Below are 22,194 nucleotides of genomic sequence, written 5' to 3'. Positions count from 1 at the left end.
TAAAGACTCTGTCCAAAAAGAAATGTTATGTTATGCAACAGTTTTAAGATGTACTTTGACCAAACAGGTATATAAAATCTACAGATTGTTTAACTTTTATTTTTATTGAAAATTATCCCTTAGCATGAATAACAACTTATTTAACAATTTTTTCCAGACTGTTTGAGCTGCAGTCTAGATTGAATTGAATAGTGGTGAAGTATAGAATAGTGGCCATGTTGGTTTGGTATTCCTTCCCCCGGAGAAAGTCTCCAACCATCTCTGCTTCAAAACAACCCCAAACCATTACACTTCCACCTCTATGTATGATTTAAAATGTCCAATTTGGACTCATCTCTCCTCAGGACTTTCTTCCAGTCATTCACTTTCCATTTCTATTGTGTTTTTAACTTTTACTTTGTTGCATAGAAACCAAAGGAACATCATTGTGTCCCAAAACCCATAAGAGACTATGTATTTGCCAGCATCGTACAAACGAGGAAATGCTACAGCTACAGACATGAACAAAGTGTATTAAAATTTGCTAAAAATTATTCTTAACATTGGAAATTTATTCATTTTTTTTTCCATAAGCCTGAACTGAGATGTCCTTAAGCAGTGTAGGGAAGGTGAAATGAGCAGTCATTTTTATCAGAGCGAATTTTGCTTCTGCCTAATACCAATGAACTCACTTAGCACTTTTAAACAAAGACTTCTCTTTTTTTTCCTTGTCACAACAAAAAGAATCAGCTGTTTTAATGCTCCGTCCTGGCATATAATCGGCTTATCGTTGCGAAATGAATTCCATTATAAGTGTCTGCTTTAGAGGGGACGTGGGGGGAAGTCGCCGGACATCCCAGAGGACCACGCTTTTGGTGTACCTCGTCCTCCCAGAAGGCCTCATTAGCATTACCCAGGGCTTATCGAATCCTGCAGAGGAATCCGAGCTGACATTCTCCTGGAGGAAATGTAAAGAATCGCTATACGCAATCTAATATTAGTGCTTAAAAAAAGACACATTCAAAGAAGGACGTGTGCTTATATTTGCTGCACTCAGGCTCTCTAGTGTGCCAAAAATATTGATGGTAACAAGCTAAAGCTGGCGTGATGTTTCGATTTGAGCTGGAGAAAATTTCACCAAGCGATCCTTGAGTTATTTTCTCAATGCACTTTATGGAATGAGAGTCTAGAAGGTGGATTTTAATTGGTTAGAAGGTGCAGATTCGGTTTTGTCAAGTCACAAATTGCATTTTCATTCGCATATGGTAGAACTTGAGGGGTAACACGGGGTACACTTGGATCATTGTTGCTATGAAGAAGTGTTCAGTGATGACATTTCTATTGAACATTTTGTGATAGGAGTCTCCAATGCAAGGTCTTTGTAACAAGTATAATTCTATAATTTATAGTTTTTCCACCAGAAGAGAGTATTCAGGACAGAAAAATAATCGTGCTTTGCCACTTTTTTATCCAGTAACTATGGATTTTTATTTGGTGTCGACAAACTTTGTTTCATCAGTTAATCATCAAGTCAAGGTTAGGAAATTTTAGTTGTATGGGAGGATTGACACATTTGTGGGAAAGTGCGAAGTTATTGAAAAATAAACCATATTGTTGACCTATAACAGCACAGCCCTCATAATCTCTCAGTTGCTAATTGGTGGGTCTTAGGTTCGAGCCCTAGTTTTGCCAAGCTGCCAATCTTGGGCCCTAGAGCAAGGCCCTTAACCCTCTGTGCTCAAATGGTGCTGTATCACGGTTGACCCTGTGCTCTGACCCCAGCTTCCTAACATATGCGAAGAAAGAATTTCACTGTGCTGTAATGTACATGTGGCAAGTATAAAAGTGATTGCATTTAAACACAATTTAAAAGGAATATGAATAAAAATTGGATATGCTTCCTCAAAAAAAGAGGAAGACGAATAAATCACTTCGGGACTGGGCTGTTATAGGTAAAGAATCCAATTCAGGAAGGCATATCAGTCGTATTGGTCATTACACCACATTACTTTTGTAGATTGCTCACAATGAAGTGTTTGATCACTTCATTGTTCTTTGGCACGTTTGCAAAATTCTGTACAGCAGCATATAAAACACAGGAAGAAGAAAGAATGGATTTTTTTTTTATGTTGCATAATAATTTGAAATCATTTGGAGTAAAAATGTTTCAATGGTATCTAGTTGCAACCAGGTAACTTAAGACTGATCTATTACAATGCACGTTGTTTTTTAGAATTGTATCTAAGTTATAAATATTAATGCGCATTGTTAAGTACTAGTGTTAGGTTTTTGTTCTAAAGCCTAAGAGAATATACATTATACATTTTTCTTTGTTTTCTCGCGATCTTGACATAACCAAAGTAGTTTTCTCGTGAACGAAAACAAAATAAAAACAATAAAGTCGTTCTCTCATGATTTTTTTCTGTGTATTTAGAAGAGCATGTTCTAGAGCCAGCATCATCGATCGCAGCATCGTGGATGATCGCGTTCGCTTTTACTTTGATCAGAGACTCATTCGAAATGATAGATATTTGTGAGAAAACGGGATTCTACATTGAGATCTCGATAAAATGAAGTCATGTAAGAAAACAAGTAAAAAGGAAATATAATGCATGGACTCTTGGGACTTCTGTAAGTAGGTATTGTGCTCTGGAAAATATTTGCGAAAAAAAAATGCCTTTCGACCCTTTTGTTTTTCAATCGAACTCTTTCGGATAAAAAGAGGAGCAACACGAAAAAAGAGCACCAACTAATCCAGGATCGGCTAATCTTACGGATCGACTTTGTGGTTGAGTGTAATACAAAACCTGCGACTAGCACCTGTTTTTAAAAGGTTGCAGGTTACAAACTCCCTATCGTCCTTATTTCTGTTTTATAGCTCATATTCTGATCACGAGCAAAGGATCATGGGATATCTAGGAGAAGAAAAAGGGCACGCGTATGTATATCGGTACGGATGGCAGCATTGCACACAAAGATTCAATTGGGACATGACTCACTGCCTTCCTGCATCCAAATCCAGCCTCAGGAGAAAGCGCTTCTGAACGCACCCACACGATCACGCGGAGTTTGAAACACACACACACACATCACACACTTTATCCCGAGCAGCCTGTCTCTTTTGCCGTTAACTGACACTGCTTTATTGCTATGCAAAAATTTTCCACTTCAGGCTCGACTCGCTAGTGATATTTACGGTGTCGTAACGAACAGGTGGACACGATTCTCACTCGGAGCTCAAAGCTCTGGGCTGACGTCCCTGTGACACGACTCTTCTCGTCCAGAGGCTCCGTGCTGGACTCGGGCCACAAGCCTCGCTTGCTGCCCATCATTCATCTTGCGCCACCTGCTTGAGCTTCACGCCATCGTGCATCTCTCTCCTGGGGTACTCGCATTCCGCTCCCCTCACCTGTCCCTCCTCCCTTCTTTTTTTTTTTCCTTTTTTTTTTTTTCCTCCCACAACTTGCCGGTGCCGTGCCGCGTTCTGTAAATATCCGTGCACAATGGGGCATCACGCGGCCTGCTGTGCAGTGATGCAGATGATGCTGCAGAGGCGAGTAGGACACTGTCACTGATGCACAGTATACAAAAATATCCCTTTTTTATTGTAAGAGCAACTGGAGTTTCTTTCTTTTGTTTGTTTATCACAGCTTAATCACAGAGCAAACAAAATGCTCCATCTAACATGATAACCATCATGTGTTCCGCTCTTAACAATGGACATTGTCTCAAAGCAGATTTACAAAGATACAGAGATTCTGAAGTTGTATGAAATAATGTATGTTTAGTGTGTGTAAAAGTTTGTTCCTTACAATTCTAAATGAATCCCTAATGAGCGAGCCAGTGGCAACCGTGGCACAGAAAATACACATCGTTACGCAAGGCAGCATGTACACCTGGCGCGATCATTACTGACGGATTCATGTAGATTTTTTCAGTTGTGTCTGCTTAGATGCAAAGGGCACTGGCATTGTCGTCCCTTGGTCTTTTTCTTGTGGATAAAGTAAATTAAAACCGTACTTAATGGGTGAAATCTTGTGTGTGTTCCCTGTTGACTCCATCTTTTTCTCTTTTTTTTGCTCAGCTGACAAGCCAATCTGAGTTTTCTTTCTCACCGCCGATTCAATACAAAAACAGCTAATGCTATCCCACCGGAGCCAACAGTGCAGAACACACCGGAAAAACGAAAACTGACTGACGCTCACAAACCACCCCATTTTATTTGGTGTGTCTCGGGCTAAAACAATGACAGGACTGTATTGACTGGACATCCAGAAATCATCTAGGATGAGTTACTTCTTGAGTCTGGTTCCTGTTTAGGTTTCTTCCTCATGCCATCTCAGTTTCACAGTTCGAGCTTTTCCAGTTTCGGTATTTGGATGCAAAATACAGACCACTGCCACCTGGTGCTATGGGACAGTTATGTTCTCTCACGCAATGCAGAATGTTCGCGCTACTTGGCTGTCGGCTGTAGTGTGTCCTGTGTGTTCTAGTGCACCGCAGGCGATGCAAAGCAACGGCACCGTCGGCTTTCCTCACAGCTAGTTCCTGTACCGTTCAGTGATTAGCGCTTAAATGCTGTACTGTTCATGCAAACTGTGATCCTAAACCATTTAAACAGACTGTTGAAATCTTAAGTTGCTAAGTAGGTACTTCATGTATCTGTGAGGGAATTTAGATTAACATGGCTGCATCTTTCTGGAGACAGAACCGGGAAAGAAACGTCTGGTTTTATAGTACAAAGGCCTGTTTTGGAAAGGGCAATGTGTCAGAAGTCAAAAGGCACTTAAGTAAATTGATGATCTGTCTGAACCCAAGAAATAAAAGCAAACTACCTTTACCATATTGAATCAATGCCTTCCTGCTATCATTACGACTCAGAGGTTCGGATTACGCTCTAGCTTTGCTAATACACAAAAGGCTCACAAGGATCTCGAACCATCTTTTGTGTGCTGTCAGTTTTCTAACCTAACCGTCAGCCACCATGCGAACACTTGTGGGAAGGAAAAATGGACTAATAAAATGCGGGCAGGAAAAAAAATTATCCGAGGTATTTTAGCACTCCCGCTAACTAGACGCTATCTCTAACTTTGAGGATGGAGCCTCAGTAGTATGCGAGCGCTTCAGATTTATTTTTCTGTATTGTTTGAAGACTATAACCACACTCTTGATGTCACCCAAATGAGGATGGGTTTCCCTTTTGAGTCTCTCAAGGTTTCTTCCTCATAACATCTAAGGGAGTATTTCCTTGCCACAGTCGCCATGGCTGCTCATCAGGGATAAACACACATCGTTCACCTTAACTGCTAAATTCTGTAAAGCTGCTTTGAGACAATGTCTGTTGTGAAAAGTGCTATAGAAATGACCTTGACTTGACTTTTGTCAGTGCGGTGAGTTTGACGGTTTCAGCGCATTCCCAGAAAAGACAGCGCCTACTTTGGCGTTTGCAGAAACGCAGACACGCGAGCGGTGTCAGACAGGAAACTGATGAAATTTTGTGCTTTTGTGCATATCCAATATTAGTCATTTCATTTCTAAAATGTTTTTGACAGAATAAAACAGTGGAAGCACGAATCAATAAAGGAGCGCAATATCACCGGCACTCTGGATGCACAGGAGCTTCTAGGAGTCGCGCTTTAATTGTGCAGATTTGCTTCTGAGGTCTCCACTCAGCAATTATTTCCCACGGTTTGAGGGCTGTGCCAAGTGTTTCTTAATGAACATGTTTATTTTGCCCGGTGCCACACTCTTCCCAGGCCACCATGACTTAACCACACACACACACACACACACATGCACTCACACTAACACATACACACACACACACACACACACACACACATCAGTGATTAGGATAAGCTCATAAAACATTAATAGGATGACATTTCCACAGACAAACAAATGGCCTCTGTCGCACTGCGCTTCTCCGGGGAAACAAACGCAGGCCGGAACCGTGTGCTCAGACCGCTATTCATTTAGCATTTCGATTTGTTATCGGTTACTACGTGTCCGAAATTCATGAGACTCCTAATTTGCATCAAGTAGCTCGAGTCTGGAGCAGAGAGCAAAAAAAAAAACCCTCAAAGTTTCCAGACAGCTGTTGAGGTAAATGATGCGCCACGCATCTGCATCGCAATTTTCCCACAGGATCCTAAGCCTTTAACATCTACTATTAAGCTAATGTGTCTTACAGGCTAATGAACGGATCGCCTCCATTCCTTATTAGCAGCGTTCGAGTTTTCCCCCCTGATGAAAAAGACTCTGCTGTATAATACAGAGGCTTATGCTTATTTGTATTAGTGGCACCTTTTTCGGTTTCTTTTTTCTTCTTCTTCGAAATAATATTTCGTACCGGAATATTCAACAGCAGTGTTATTCACTGTTTGTTTTTTTTCCCCCTTCCTTTTTTCTCTTTTCATACATTTCATATGGGCCTCCGTGCGCAAAGATAATAAGAAAGACAGAAAGGAAGAAAACGTGGCTGTGAATTTCAACACCGGTCTGATTCCTCCTCACCACTCCATTATCATAATCTTCAAAGATGCTTGTCTTGCTCGTTTCGCTCATGACCCCGGCGAGCGGGTCGCCGAGTGTTTCCGATATGACTACAAATAAGAGAGGCGTCATTAGGGCTCTCGGCGGAACGAGCGGACTGCAGACGTAGCCGCTGCTAAAGCAGGACGGCGGTACTTTTAATGTGTTTGATCGCGTTCCAAATAATAAGCCGGCACATGTAGGACTCTTTTCTGCCTGTCTGCATGAGCAACAGATGCAGCGGCGAAGCGCAGCCAAGCCTCGTTTTCAATCCAAATAAGCAAACAATGAATTTATTATTTTTTTTTTTAAACAAAGGTTTAGGTTTTCTTGAAATCAAGTGAGGCCTCAGTGAAGTCACCAAACACGAATACGTCAGTGGTCAGATGTGTTCTAAACAGTTATATAAATGTACACTATATATTACCCTTTCACTTTTGCAGGTACTCTTCTATCACTTGATAAAACACTCTACAAATAAAAATGAATTGAATTGAAATTCAAGTAAATCTGCAAACGTATTATTAACTGAGATTGAGAAACTGTCCAAATATGCTGCTATAATATTAACAATTCAAAAACACAAAGGATACAAAAGGATACAAAGAAGTAAACAAATACAGAGAGAGAGAGAGAGAGAGAGAGAGAGAGAGAGAGAGAGAGAGAGAGAGAGAGAGAGAGATTCAGATAGCAGCATTGTGTTCCCCCCTACAGCAAGCCTCATGGAATCTCTTGAATATCTTTAATACCGTTATACTCTCCAGCTGCAGTTAGAAAGCTGCAGGTCCAAAAGTACAAAGAGAAAGAAAAAAGACCTGATTTAGTCTGGATTATGCTGCCAGGATCCGAGGTCAAAAAACACAGTGATCACTTGAACTTCTCCAGACAGTTCACTGGTATCGAATTCGAGTCCGAAGGCAGTCTGTAACTGCAGTCTGTAAGTGATGTAACTGCAACGTTTTTTTTTGTTGTTTTTTCATTAGCGTAACCCATCACAGGGGTCAAGGCTCAAACAGACACATAAGCAGGTCCATAATAAAGGTCAAAACACAAGCAGCCCAGATAGAAACAGATTCTAGGCCAAATATGGTTGAATTTAGACACAAGAGGGTCAGGTAGAGATGTGGCATTTTTGTTGTTGGGGAAAAGTAGCCCAAAGCAGTCACGTGCGATTTCATGGCATTTGGAATCTGGGACGAAAGAGAACCAAAAGCAATAAATGGTATATAAAGGCCCAGCTTTAAGCTTTGCTCTGGGACGTGGTCTCACCATTGGGGCTACAAAACAGAACTGTACTTTTTTCTTGTTGCTGGGGTTGAAGCCTCAGGGGTTTTGTACCTTCATGTAGTGTTGCTCTTGATGATAGATGTTGCAACAAAGCTCCTTTCCAAACAAAAAGTGTAGACTTAGATCCTTAAGATGGGTCAGATCCTTTATAGTCTGATCCTTCCTCTAGATTGAGGCAACAATGGCACAGAGAATAACTTGAGAAGACTGTAGAAAGGATGACAGTAGGAAGTCCAAATGTTTATGCAGAACGATTAACATCAATGGATTGTACATACATCTCATCAGAGTAAAAGATCTAGTTTTCTCTACTCTATACAAAGTTCAAGTTCTTGCTCTTGAGGCTACAACTCCAGTGACCCCAAAAAACATCTTTATTTCTGACAATTGTAGGACGAGACCAGTGGTGGACAACCCCATGTATTTAAGTTATAGTAGAGATACAGAAGGTAAAATATGACTCCAGTGAAAGTGCTTTCCCTTGAGTAAAATTACAAAAGTATTTGCCTACAACCTTCTTTTCAACTTCTTCAAAAAAACTGTGCTAAAGAGGTCACGGGTGTTGTGGCGAGTTCGAGTCTGGAGTTTCTTCCATCATTTCTTCCTCTTGAAATGTTCTGCTTGCTGTTGAACTGACGCTGAACTGTATGTTAGTGATAAGTAGATACCACCAACCTGCATTAAAAACAAGCTCAAAACAGAGTGTCCGCTACCCTGAATGGTGACTTGCTGCGTTTTTGATCAGTTAAGACAGATGTAGTTCCGTAAAATGTAGTTGAGTTACACTTGTAAGTGTCATAAATTGTTGTAGCGTGTTTGTGCCATGTTATGTGTAGTGGATACCATTGAAAAATGATCGACCACTTTTGGTACATTTTAGCTCACAATAAAACAAACCATCACAAGAAATTCTGGTTTTTATGGCAGACCATCAGCTGCTAACCATTAAAACCATTACCAAATAGTTTTCAAAACCACTGTAGACACATTTTGGAATCGAAATGCTTGTCCTTATAGTTCCAATTAGTGTCCAGAAAATTTGTGATCTACAAGTTGCCAAAGGTCTTCTATTGGTCCTTAATCACCACTAGAAGGCAACCAGTAGAGATCCAAAGTGACCCACAGTTACAATTTCCATTGTATAATAATTTTATATTGTATATTATAATTCTATGGTGTCTATTGTTTGTTTTAAGAAGATGTTGGTATCTACTGGAAAACAATAGGGACCACTGGGACGCCAATAAGCAGATTCCAGTGGGTTTCTATAGAGGTTTTTTTTGGTTTGATACACAATGTCAACCATTTGGTCATGTTTTGTAATAGAATTTGAATTTATAGTAAGTGTCAAGATCAGAATCTTTATAGATTCAGAATACTGTATGTACCAGAAACCTTGGGTATGAGGTGGGAATACACACTGGATGGTATACTGGTTCATTGTAGCAACCACTCAATCACACCAACTGTATGTGTACTGATCATCAACAATCTACCCGAGTTCTTAGGACATAGAAAGAAAGCAAAGAACCCAGAGGAAACTACATACTAACAAATAGACTTAGGAAGGATTTGACTATAGGAACGTTTTAGAAGCTTTGTAAGATATTTAGCAATTTTGTTTTGCCAATTTCTTTGTTTGAAGAAACTTTAGCAAACTGCATTCGAGTTGTTATGTCACTCACTTCCTTGATTTAAAATTTCTCAAGTTATCAGCTTGAGAGTAATAAAGAGTAATGGCAAAAGGGTTTTTTTTTGCTGCTGGAATCAACGTAAGCTGACAGGCTGTAAACTCAAGAGAGCCTGCTGTTGTAGGATAACATATAGCACTCTGTTTTTGCCACCTGGCCTCGCACAAAACAGCACAGAGGCAAAAATAGTCTACTCAACGCAGCATTTTATTTTCGTTCCCTTCTCCTATCTGTTTCTTTTTACTGCAGGAAATTGCTGGCCAAATAAAACTATATTAGGAGGCTAATGAGGGGGGTCAGATGGCTTTAGTTTTGCTTTAGCCAGTGTGTAACTATGCAGAATTCCTTTATGGCCACGATGGTGAAGCGTCATTGGTAAAGTATGTCCAAATAGCATTTCTTTCTCATATTAACGTTTTTAGATCTGCTTCAGTGCTGATGACCTTGCTCAAGAGTACCACTCAAGACACAACCGCCCTCCCCCCCTTCATTCCCTTTCACTCTTATATCCTTCCTCTTAGCATTAGCAACGAATCTCAATTAGACCTTTTCAAGGAAAAGTTTCTAAAGTGGAACTTTTATTCACACCTATTTCACAAAATGTCTGACAACAGACTGAAACTCTTCCAATCTTACATAATTGAACAGGTTGAATTCATTTACAAAGGTACAGAGGAATTTAATATTACCCCTCTGAGAGCCTACGGTTTTTCTCTGAATGCTTGTGTAAGCGCATGACCTTATGTCAAGGATTCCTGCTTTTACTAATTGAACTTGTGTGTAGTAAGAGCAGTACTCGACTCTGTAGGCTGTAATGAATTTTAGCTCCGAAAAACAGGAAGGATACACGGATTCCAGTTATTAATGAATCTGTCACCCTCTGGCATGCAAGGATTTTCGATTATTTTTGTAGTTGTAAGGTTGGATTGTGAAAAAACTAACAAAAAACAACAACACAGGATCATGACAAAATCTGGTTGTAAAGCAAGAAAACGTGGACCACATGAATGGGTCTGTGCACGGGACAGGATAGCTTGAGAAATTAGAAATTTATAGAACTGAGTGACACAACGACTCCGAATTTCGAATGCAATTTCACTAAAGTTTATATAAATGAAATAATTGGCAAAACAAAGTCCTAGATATCTCATCCAAGCTCCGAAAATGTTTCCATAGCCAACCCTTTCCTACAAAATGAGTCCATCTGTCAATATGGAGTTTCCCGTGTTCACTGGTTTCATCCCATGTACTAAAAACATACCATTGGTAGATTGTTGATGCTTCAGTAAATTGTATATATAGTTGGTTTGAGTGAGTGTGTGTGGTTGCTAGAATGAACCAGTATCCCATTCAGTGTGCATTCCCACCTCATACCCAAGGTTCCTGGTACATATTCTAAATTCATAGAGATTCTTAACACACTTATACAAATTCAAATATCATTACAAACTATTACTAAATGTAAATGTTTCCATTATGTAGGGCATTTTGTGTACTTTTAATTAATTGGTTTGTGGGCCGTTTGAACAAGCCAGATGAAAAACCAACGATCAACTATCAGTTCACAATCCATCAGTGGCTTTGTCAAGCATTCTGGCTTCATTCTGAAACATTCAGATGGATCGCTTCATGTTTTTTAAATGCAGCAAGAGATTGGCAGTAAATGGGAGTCTGACACATGTCCTCTTTTTGCAATTGTATGCTAAGCACAAACTATTCAGACTCTCATTGCAGAACAACCCTGCTTAAACTCCTTAAACCCAACCTCGCCATGCCCCCGCTGTCTCGCCCCACCCTACACCATGTTAAACAAGGTTGTCTGCGATCTCTGAATAGTTTGATCAAGTTTGCATCATGTCATTTATCATTTGCACAAATAACTTCGTAGTGGGCATTTCTTCCAAAAAGACTGCCAATCAAATTCACTTTCACCCCCAGGTTAGGATATTAGATTGGAAATATTGTGCACTTTTTTTGTAGCATTGATCATATTGTGAGATTATTTACACTTTGTGAACAGAGAAAATTAATAAATAACTAATTTTCTTTTTTTTTTTTTTTTTTTTGCAAGTGTGCTCAAAAAAAATACAAAAATCCTTTTCTCCTTCTTCTGCTTCCAATATCAAATCAAAGAAGGAATGAAGGCCTTCTAAAATCACATTTTGTTTTTCAATTGCATTAAAAAACCCTGAATAGAAACAAAGCAACGTGCACAGAACTGAAGTCTTTTACTTTATACCATTAAGAGTAGGTGAACGCTTGGTTCTGATTAGTCGGAGTTTCTTGGTAAATTTTTTATATCAATAATCCAGCGGTTCCAGCTGTAAATCAGATCAATAGGTTATAATGTTACTGGTTCTGGAGTAATAATAGATAATGGAAAAAATGGCAGATAAATATGGCAAAAAGATTCTGTGAGACAGACAGACAGAGAGAGAGATAGACAGACAGACAGAGAGATAGATAGATAGATAGATAGATAGATAGATAGATAGATAGATAGATAGATAGATAGATAGATAGATAGATAGATAGATAGATAGATAGATAGATCCTCAAAACTTTTTTCAGTGTGTAGGGCTCATGATTGATTAATGGAAGGTGGTATCTTAGTGATTAAGGCATTGGATCTGAAGGTTGTGAGTTCAAATCCCAGCCACACCCACCTGACTCTCTTGGGCCCTTGAGCAAGGCCCTTAACCCAATTGCTGCTCAGTTGTATGAATAAGATAAATGAAAGTTAATTTGTATAAGGCCGTTTGCCAAATGCTGTTTAAACCTACGTAAGTGGAGATACTTGTTTCATAAACGCACCATAAAATGAAATGTATATTAATGGAACAATCATTTATAAAAAAGAAATGGTCAAAGTAAACGCAAATTGCTGCATAATCAGAAACAGGATCATTGAAGAACTAATTCTATTTTGTATAACTAACTCACTCTATTTCATCACACCGTGGTTGATTTATTTCCTATTAGAGCACACCATATAATGTATTTGATTCCTCCCCATCATCCAACCTCTCCTAATAGCTTCATTAATGCGATATAAAATAATTAAACATCCCCCTATTATTATAAACTTCAATTAGCCCCAGACCCTTCCCCAAAACTCATAAAAAAAAAAAGCTTTTCTCCACGCAGCCAGCTGATGGAATTAAAATATCACCAAATTGATATCGCATTATAAAATGAATTCAAAGGGGATGGAAGAAGGGGGTGAGGAGTTTTGTTAATCATTACCCTCACATCTCTGCTCAGATGGAGCTCTGGTGACGGATGCAGCACGCTCAGGCTCTGTGATTAATACGTTTAACTTTCTCATCCGGTACGCAAGAGTGTACAGCTATAATGCATCTGCAATGAGTTTGCCAGCTATGCAACCCCCCGCTCCAACACACACACACACACACACACGCACTCACACACACACAAACTCACACACAAGCACAAAACCCTCGGCCTTCTGGTCTATCATTACCGTATCAGTGTGACAGAGATGGAGGGGAGTTTTCTGGCTGTAGAAACTTACATCGATCCATTCCCTGCAGTCTGGGTGCAAATCCGCTGACTGTGTGCAAAAAAAAAAAGAAACAAAAAAAAATTGGTTGAGAAAGTTCAAAGAACTGAATCTTCAGCTGTTTTGACCACCTTTCCCGCTGAAAAATCTGAGTCAAGATTACGCGCTACAGTCACTTTGCCTCTCTTTTCCGAGACCTTGCAGCGAATCCCAGTGGGGGTTTTTTTCATCCCCTCGACTATGCAACCCCCCTTCAATCGTGCCAACAGCCTGCCATTTTCACAAGCACCAATTTCCTCATTTCCCTCCCTATCTCCGGTGTCTCGTTTTCTCTTCTCACCTCCTTTTTATTTTTCTTCCCCTGCACCATCTCTACTTCACGTTCCAAGTCTTAACCACGGTCTCCTAGGGCATTAAAGGCTTGATGATTTTCCTTAGGCATTTCATGAGATGTTTATCAGGGGTCCTTATACAAGCTTGGTATCTGTGTTTGTTTTGTTTTTTTTCTTTTTTATGGGATATGGATTGTTTCTCTACTCGCAATCATGCATTCAGATCAGGCCAGGCTTCTGAGCCAAGTGGAGATCAGTATTCGAGGCACAAGCTGCACTCTTTGTCCAATATTCTTCCATTATTGATTTGAATGAATCATGAAAGGGTCAATTTTTTGCGATTTAAGAAAAGACATTCAGAGCATGTTGGGTAACATTGATGACTGCATGTTTCGTGCCTGGGCAGTTGCTTTCATCAGTATGATGTATTCTAGGGTCATATTCAGAGCTAAGATAAGGGTGTGTAGTGAGGTAATGCTGGTATTCCAAACCATCACTATAAGGACATGAGCACTACTCATGAGGGGGTTTAGTTTGCCCAGAATATGCCGAGGTACGTCCCAATTACACATAGTTCTGACCTTAAAATTAAGCCTATTTTTCTTGGACGATATCGACTTGAGCACATCTGTCTGACAGTTTGATCCAACCACAAAATGTCAACCTTGAAGGAATGTTTTTGAGGTTGTAATTATCCAAACAACTATGTAATCCTAGTCAGGGGTCAATATTAAATACTAGTGCTGAAACAATACACTTGTTCGTACCAAACCATTTAGTTTAAATCTAAGTTCCCTCACAAACGTATTAAGTGATGGACCGCTTGTTTGTTTAGTCTGTTAGTCTGTTTGTTTATGATCAAACTCTTGATGTCACCCAAATGAGGATGGGTTCCCCTTTTGAGTCTGGTTCCTCTCAAGGTTTCTTCCTTATAACATCTAAGGGAGTTTTTCCTTGCCACAGTCACCACGGCTGCTCATCAGAGATAAACACACATCGTTCACCTTCACTGTTGATTTCTGTAAAGCTGCTTTGAGACACTGTCTGTTGTGAAAAGCGCAATAGAAATAAACTTGACTTGACTTGACTGGACTTTAGTCTCCACCTTGCACTTTAAGCGCAGTGTCACTGTTTTTACACGAACCTTAGCGGAATATGCAAAATCAACGACTTCCTGTCATCGCTAACGTTTTTACCGCGTGGATTCTTTTGCATTTAATGTACAGCTTCAGGAATCTCCCTCAGTAGGAGAAATTCCTAATCATTTCTTACAATGAAAGAATGAATGAAGGATGGGTTAGGGTTAAATAGGGTTAATGAATGAATAAATAAATTGAATAAATAAATGACCATCTTGTGTGTTTTCTTAAATGCAGACATTTGTTAAAGGGTGCTAAAATAAGAACAATTGAGTAGGACATATCTGTAGAAATTTAAATGTTAAATGTAAAAAAAACAAAAAGATTACGGTGTATATTAAACGGCGTCTAACAAATGTAACCTATTTAATTACATTTTTCCATTTATTACATTTTATTGAATCAGTTTCATTTGTGCCAATTTTATTTTATTACTTAATTAAATATAATAAAAAAAAGTGTATTGCATTCATTTGATGTATTCTATTTCCTTTTGATCTTTTTTTATTTAAACCAAACAGGCATTTTATTTAAAATTGTAAAAAAAAAAGAAAAAAAAAATCTAAACAGGTGTTCACAAATGTTAATAATAATTAACAATGTTAATAAAAAAACAAGAAATTTTGTTTTGCATTTCCTCCCCTGAGTACAGTAAATACATAATTACATAAAATTGACAGTTATTATTCCATTAACTGAGCTGATGCATTAAAATTCCACCAAACCACAAAGTGTTTTTTATGATTTTATGTTTTTATGTTTATTATTTATCGCATGAGATACATATTTCTTTTCATGGACGTAGTTACGATAACAATTAAAAACTATAAGCATATTTGATGAATGCTTGAACAGTTTATCATTCAAATCCTGGCCACGTTTCTTTAACGTGAGCCCAAACATTGGCATTGAATTATTCAATCAAAATAATAAAATAATGAAAAAAATTATTCATCCAGCACAGACATTAGGATTTCAGGACCCTGGTTTAGGATCTCTGGGCTTTACCTGGTTGTGTGCACAATTAGTGGGTAGAATTGACACTGCACAAGGCACATCCTCCTTTCAAGCGTTGTCAATTGACCCCATCAATTTAGCTATAATAAAAAAAGGAGTCAGGGTGCTGGATTGAGTGCTATTTTATTTTAAAAAATTATTTTACATTAGTTGCAAAATAATGAAGCTAAAAGCCATATTGGTCAATTATACCAACATTGCAGTGATTAATGTAAAAATTACAACTAGGATTATTTAATCAATATTTTGGCAATATGATATACTACTTTTCATTTTATGCGTGATCTTTTTTTCATTTTTAATTTTTAAATGATCACTTTTCATATTACTGTATTTTCCGGACTATAAGCCGCTACTTTTTTCCCCACTCTTCATTGTTTCACAAGCTTCAAGCCAAAAAACTGAGCCCCATAACATTAGACCGATGAAATTGCCTAACGGGTTCAGGTGAACCAATGAAACTCTCAAATCAGATGCGCTCCCACTGAATCGGGCCGCACCACATCATAAATATGGATGATGTTCCTCTGACATTTGACCTGCCGCTCACTCGGACTGTTTACAGGAATTGCGAATCATTCGTCACGTTGAAAACAACCGGGCATGAAAACACACTTCACCTGTGTTCTGAGCTGCACGGCATCGGGAGAAAAGCTTCACCGATGGTGATTTTTAAACGCACGATGATGCCAAAAGATAAACTCCCGAGAGAAATAGTTGTGAAAGGAAGGAGGAAGACAGTGAACAATGACTTTCTTGGTAGGCTACTGTTTAGATACAAGCCGTGTAACAGACACTGTCTTTCGTTAAAGCCTGTGTAAAGTTCATTAGTTTCAGTTCATATACAGGCTTATAGACAGGTGCGGCTTATTTATGTTCAAAATAAAAATGTTTGTAAAATTCAGTGGGTGCGGCTTATATTTGGGTGCGCTTAATAGTCTGGAAATTACGGTACATATTACATTTGACAGCAAAGAAACCAATAACCTTTTGGTTATTGTGACATTATTGTAAAAAAACACAATTTTACGTTTACAGCATGCGCACTTATCCAGAGAAAATTATGGTGATATTATTCATACAACTAAGCAGCTATGGGGTTAAGGGCTTTGCTCAGGGGCCCAGGAGTGGTAGCTTAGTGTGGATTGGATTTGCACTCACAACCTTTAGAGCCAAATTCCAATGCCTTATCCACTAAGCTACTACTCCTCAACTGGTAGCTTTTCAAAAATAATAAGGGAGGGCGTGAATTGCACTTGAATATTTTGCATAATGTGAATATAGAAGACTGATTTATTAAAGGAATATGTAAATATGGAGTCACTAAAGACAGTAACAAGCATAGCAAGTGTTAAAATACACCATTTGATGTGGCTATTATTTTTTTTAAGCTGTGCTGTTGTCAAAAAGGAAACCATGATAAATCAATGCTTCCTCCATCTTGGATTTTATGAAGAGGTCACACCTTCTCCACGTCTTGAAATGCAGCAAAATAAAACCCTTTTTCAGCTTTTGTATGGGTTTGTATATCTGGCTGGTAGTCACATAAAAAAAACAAAAAACAAGTAGCATATCGTATTCTATCCGATTCCTATTTGAACACGTCCAAGCGTTGAAGTTCATGACAGGCTTGTTAATTTGGTCGGATTAGGTCAATTTGGAGCAGTACGCTAAAACATGCACAGCAAAACGAGCATAAAATCCCGACTTGGGGAGCACTGAAGTATTCAACGAGCCTTCAGTGAGGAAACCCAAGCTCCGTCACCGGCACCATGAGACGGATTGACGTTAGAGGACGTGAGCGTTTATATTCATGTGTATGGCGATGATCAGATTTCATTAAAAAGCAATAGAAATGACGGGCAGAAAGCGGCAGAGCGCCGTTTTCGGCTGCAGCGAGCCGAATCGAATCGGCGCGCGAACCCCCGCCTGCGGTTCCATTACAGCAAACGGATGACCTTGTGTGGAAATCGTAGGCCTGGGTGTATTCTGATGCATAGCAACGAGACATTGAGCTTCAAAAAACGACCAGGAACTGATTGTTTATACAAACGAGCAGGCCGTGTAGCCAATTACGTCTCCAAATGAGCACTTAATTAGTTAATTGTTTTATTAGGCCAATTGCTCCCAGGGCGCTCGGCGCGGTTCGGCTGCCATTTATCGAAGGTGAGGTTTGTTAAGGCACAGGGTGAGAGAATGGACAAAAATAGCAATCCAGCGGCACTCAGTCAGGCCACACAACGGACCACGACAAATATCCGAGGGTGACTTTCAATTATCAGAATTGCAGAGATTAATCAAACGCAAAGAGCCGAGATGACGGCAGGCAACTGTCGCTGCTGTTGTATCCAGGTTCTGCGAATCAGTGACACATTGAGCAGCGCTATATGAAGCCTGTTTTACCCACTTACTGACACATTTTCCCGCCTTTCATTCCTCATTTCACTCCGCAGCTCCACACTGGGCAAGGACAAGGCTGCGTGGCTCTGAAGTGATGTGGAGAGAGAGATCAAGATCGACGGCTCTTTAGAAACCGAGGCTTGAAAAGATAAATTGAAGAGGTGTGGAAGGACAATTTTGTTTTAAAAGGATGTGGCCAATTACTTAAAGATTTTTATTTATTTATCAGGGTAAAGGAATAAACCAATGCACTTAGATAATGCATTGCTTGCAGTCTCAGATGCTGTCATGAAATGAGTAAGAAACACGATGTATTGCGTCTAGACTTCACTAGTCATGGGTTAAACCTTTTGTTCAGTTTGGATGTGACTCAGAAGAACTAGTCATCTCAAAGAGCGGTTTGTTCATTGTTTTACTGGACGCACATGAGCAAAGCATCGCAAAATCTCCATCGGTAATGTACAGGAAACCAGAATCGAGTAGTTGGTCCGTTCTTTTGTCACGTGACTCCTGTATACACTATGCAGTAAAATATGCATGTATAAATTGGAACTACATTCAAAGTTTGTTCGTGTATATAGACATGTTGGGGAATTTGCTATTTGATTTCATTCAGGGTTTCCACAGGGAAGTCAAATCTAGAAATCTAAATTTAAAGCCTTAAAAAGGTGTTCAATTCACTGGTCTTGAATCATTTGAAACAGGTCACAGGTCATGTGTACCTCTAATGCTCATTGAAATGTAGCACTTTAGACTGTTTGTGTTTGTTTGCTTTTGTGGTGTTGTAGTTCTTTCTTTCGCTGGTCCAAAAAGAATTCCCTGTTTTAGAGCTACAAATGAGACCAACGTGCAACAGCCAATCAGCTCATTGTTATTGCAATCAGCTATGGAGAAGTGCAAGTTTAACAAGACTTGGCTGAAAACAAATGAATTTAGGGCTCGGTTAAGGCCAGTTGTTAACAAAAAAATGTTATCCAATTTTATTTGTCATATACACATACATTCAGAGTACGACATGCAGTGAAATGCTTTGTACAACTGTCCAACTTTTAAGCATAAAAATATATATTAAAAAAGTAGATTAATAAAAGGTATAAACTATATAAAATAGATAAATATACTTATGTATGTACAGTGGGGTGAAAAAGTGTTTGCCCCCTTCCTGATTTCTTTTGCATGTTTGTCACACTTTAATGTTTCAGATAATCAAACTAATTTAAATATTAGTAAAAGACAACACAAGTGAACACACTATGCAGTTTTTAAATGAAGCTTTTTTATTATTGAGGGAAAACAAAATCCAAAACTACATGACCCTGTAAGAAATCAGGAAGGGGGCAAACAATTTTTCACACCACTATATGTATATGTAAATATATGTATATACATGAATGAGTATGGCAGATACTGGAGTACAAATTAAAGTGATTTAGTAACTTTCTTTCGGCTTCTCCCATTAGGGGTCGCCACCGTGGTCCATCCTCATGTGTGATTTGGCACATGTTTTTACGCTGAATGTCCTTCCTAACACAACCCTCCTCATTTATCCAGGCTTGGGACCGGCACTAAGGCTTGTGCAACCCTAATGGCTGGGGTTGGTTCCCTGACCGGGGATCGAACCCGGGCTTGTCCTTAATGTCTCAATGTGCAGTATGGTGTGATATAAAGTGGTACTGTGCTGTTCAAGTCCAGAGTTAAACAACGTATTTGTGTGTGTGTGTTTGATGTTGTGATTATAGGTCTTAAATTTCATTCATAATGGTCTAAAAGCTCATAAATTTGACTTAGTGAAACTTGACTTAGTGAAACATGCAGAAACTCTGATTATTATCTCTGTTATTTCTGATCAAAGGAACGAAATGAACTAAATGACGCAACAAAAAAAAAGAGTCACTAAAATGATCTTCCCATCATTAGACATCACATTCTGGAACTTACACAGAGAAATAGATTATGAGGAAAAAAAATGGGTTGTTGGATAATTAGGGGTTTTTGCCTTCCAAATCTTGATCAAATATCTGTTGGATTTCCAGTCAAATTCACCCCATGGAGAACCCACTTTACATAAGTTAAAGGATCTGATCTTATTGTATTGTTACCTGTACAATTTCAGAAGTCTTGCAGAGTCCATGCCTTGATGGTCAGAGCTGGAGGACCCACACGATATTAGGGAGGAGGTTTTAATGCTAAAGCTGATTGATGTATAAGGGAGCATTAAGAAAAAAACAGTACTAGAAGTAGTTGTTCTTCATAAAAAGTCATATATTGTGCGAGCGTGAATGCAGCGTGAAGTGTTATGCGATAATATGGTGGAAGTGGCGGAGGCGTTAATAAGGGCCTGTCGTTGGCACACATCGTCTCTCCCTCTCAAGGCCAAAATGTTTGCACTTGACCAAAAGCAGCCCACGCACGCACTCAGGCAGTTTTTCAAAACTCGCAGCCTGTTATGCAAAAAGTATTCAGATGGCATGGTGGATTTTTTTAATTTTTTTTTTATTATGACAATATCACAGTGTCCATGTCTGTCCTGATTCTCTTGCCATTGACCCAAACGCTCTGCGGCCACATCTGTCCTTTTTCACCCTCTAGTTTCATGATTTCATCACTTATTCCTGTCCTTGTTAACTCACTTTGTCCTTAAGTTAGTGTTTCTAGTTATTTCTTCACTTTCAGTGTATTTTTGCTTCGTTGTGGCTTTTTTATATTTCTTTGCATTATGAAGTCATGTGGCACACGGCTGCCACCTCAAAGAGGGTTTAGTCCCGACCTTGGGTTATTTTCTGTGTGAAGAACATCTCTGTGGTTCTACATGGTCCCTCAGGGTTTTCTGGTTTTCTCCTGTCTTTTAAAAATAGGCCAGTAAGTGGTTTGACTACCTGATAATACCATAAATGACTTCCTGTATCGAATACACCACTAAAATGGGAATTACCCTTCAAATATTTTACATTTTTAAAGTTAGAATTTCATTCCAAGTCTTATTTTTTTTACAAGCTGAGAGAAACAATTCGTTTTGCTAATTAGTATGAAAGTATTGTGCTTTAAGGTTACACTCTTTGTGATTTGTGATACACTATTGGTAATATTATTGCCTAAAATTAGACCCACTTTTGACATTGCACTTAAACAAAACGTTTAACTGTTAAAAAAAAACGTACATAAATTGTTTAATGCTAATATTCCTTTTACAGCATTTAGCAGATGCCCTTATCCAGAGCGACTTACAACTGAGCAGTTAGGATCCTTGTTGAAGGACCCAAGGGTGGTCCAAAGTCCAATGTCTTAACATTGTCTCAAAGCAGCTTTACACCGATAGAGCGGTTAAAAGTTTGTATAAAAGAATGTGCAAGTTTATTACCTATGTTTGTTGTTTATAATTGTTTATCCCTGGTAAGTAAGCCAGTGGAGAAACCTTGAGAGAAACCAGACTTAAAATCTTGGCGGTTGATATTAATTACAGTCCGAATCCATCCTCAAATTTCTTGAGTTGCTCAATGAGCAGAAAAGGACAGGAACACTGCTCACTGAAACCTCAGCAGCATGTTTAATATTAATTAAATAAAGGTCAATTTTTCAAGAAAACATTAAAGAAAAGATGCCGTTTGCTTTATTTGAATGAAGTCAATTCTGAATACTTAATTTATAGCAGCAATTGGGAAATTTACTTGTTAAAAAAACAGGAGAAAGGTGTCTTTAGTCTCTCGTTTATCCAATATAATTGATCCCCAACTCAGGCAATATAATTGATTCACTGAGAATTTCAGCAGTGCACAAATTAGTGCACCCCAGTAGTGTTAAATATGAATAAATTGAGTCACAGCAGTATTTTGCCTGCTCTTGTTTTTTTTTCTTGTTGCTTAGTGTTAAGCTTCCCTTTTTTGGCCTCTGGCCTGTATTTGTGGATTACACCATGCTGCTTTTTCACCAACCTGTTTTGCCCCCTTCCTGTTGTATTCACTAGCCCGATTTAACTCCAGTCCATGCTTGCATCCTGCGCTCGCATATAATAAATAGGCCTGCTTATTCGTGAAATGATTTTTTTTCGCCCACAAATTGCATAATACACTTGCAAATTATGTGTGAAACTATTGTTTTCTTTTAACAATGTGCACTGCTTCATCTAATTAACTGTGGCTCTGTTGGTATATAACAGGCTCGGTTAAGCTCACGCTAGCGAAATGAGTCCTTTAGGAACGAACGAGATCAACAAATTTGGCGGGCAAATAACAAAACAGTGATCTATAGTGGAGGGTCAGACATGGTAAGCCAGCAATCATCGCTTAAAGAACAAC

The 22,194-nt window shown here is 38.9% G+C and overlaps 1 protein-coding gene and 1 long non-coding RNA gene across 2 annotated transcripts in view; one reads left to right on the top strand and one right to left on the bottom strand.

The window, feature by feature from the left end:
- LOC310719641 overlaps positions 1 to 12,006 on the bottom strand; it is a 39,780-nt gene extending 27,774 nt beyond the window's left edge. Inside the window, exon 1 of the long non-coding RNA XR_014531540.1 lies at positions 11,917 to 12,006. This is a non-coding gene — a long non-coding RNA (uncharacterized lncRNA). The remainder of the gene's footprint in view (positions 1 to 11,916) is intronic.
- The window catches only part of iglon5 (IgLON family member 5), a 160,959-nt gene that overhangs the window by 56,770 nt on the left and 81,995 nt on the right, over positions 1 to 22,194 (top strand). The window lies entirely within an intron of this gene.

This window comes from Silurus aristotelis (genome assembly GCF_946808225.1).
Source record: "Silurus aristotelis genome assembly, chromosome: 25".
NCBI classification, from domain to species: domain Eukaryota; kingdom Metazoa; phylum Chordata; class Actinopteri; order Siluriformes; family Siluridae; genus Silurus; species Silurus aristotelis.
Note: the sequence above shows the minus strand (reverse complement) of the source record. Positions and strands in the feature narration are given on the sequence as shown.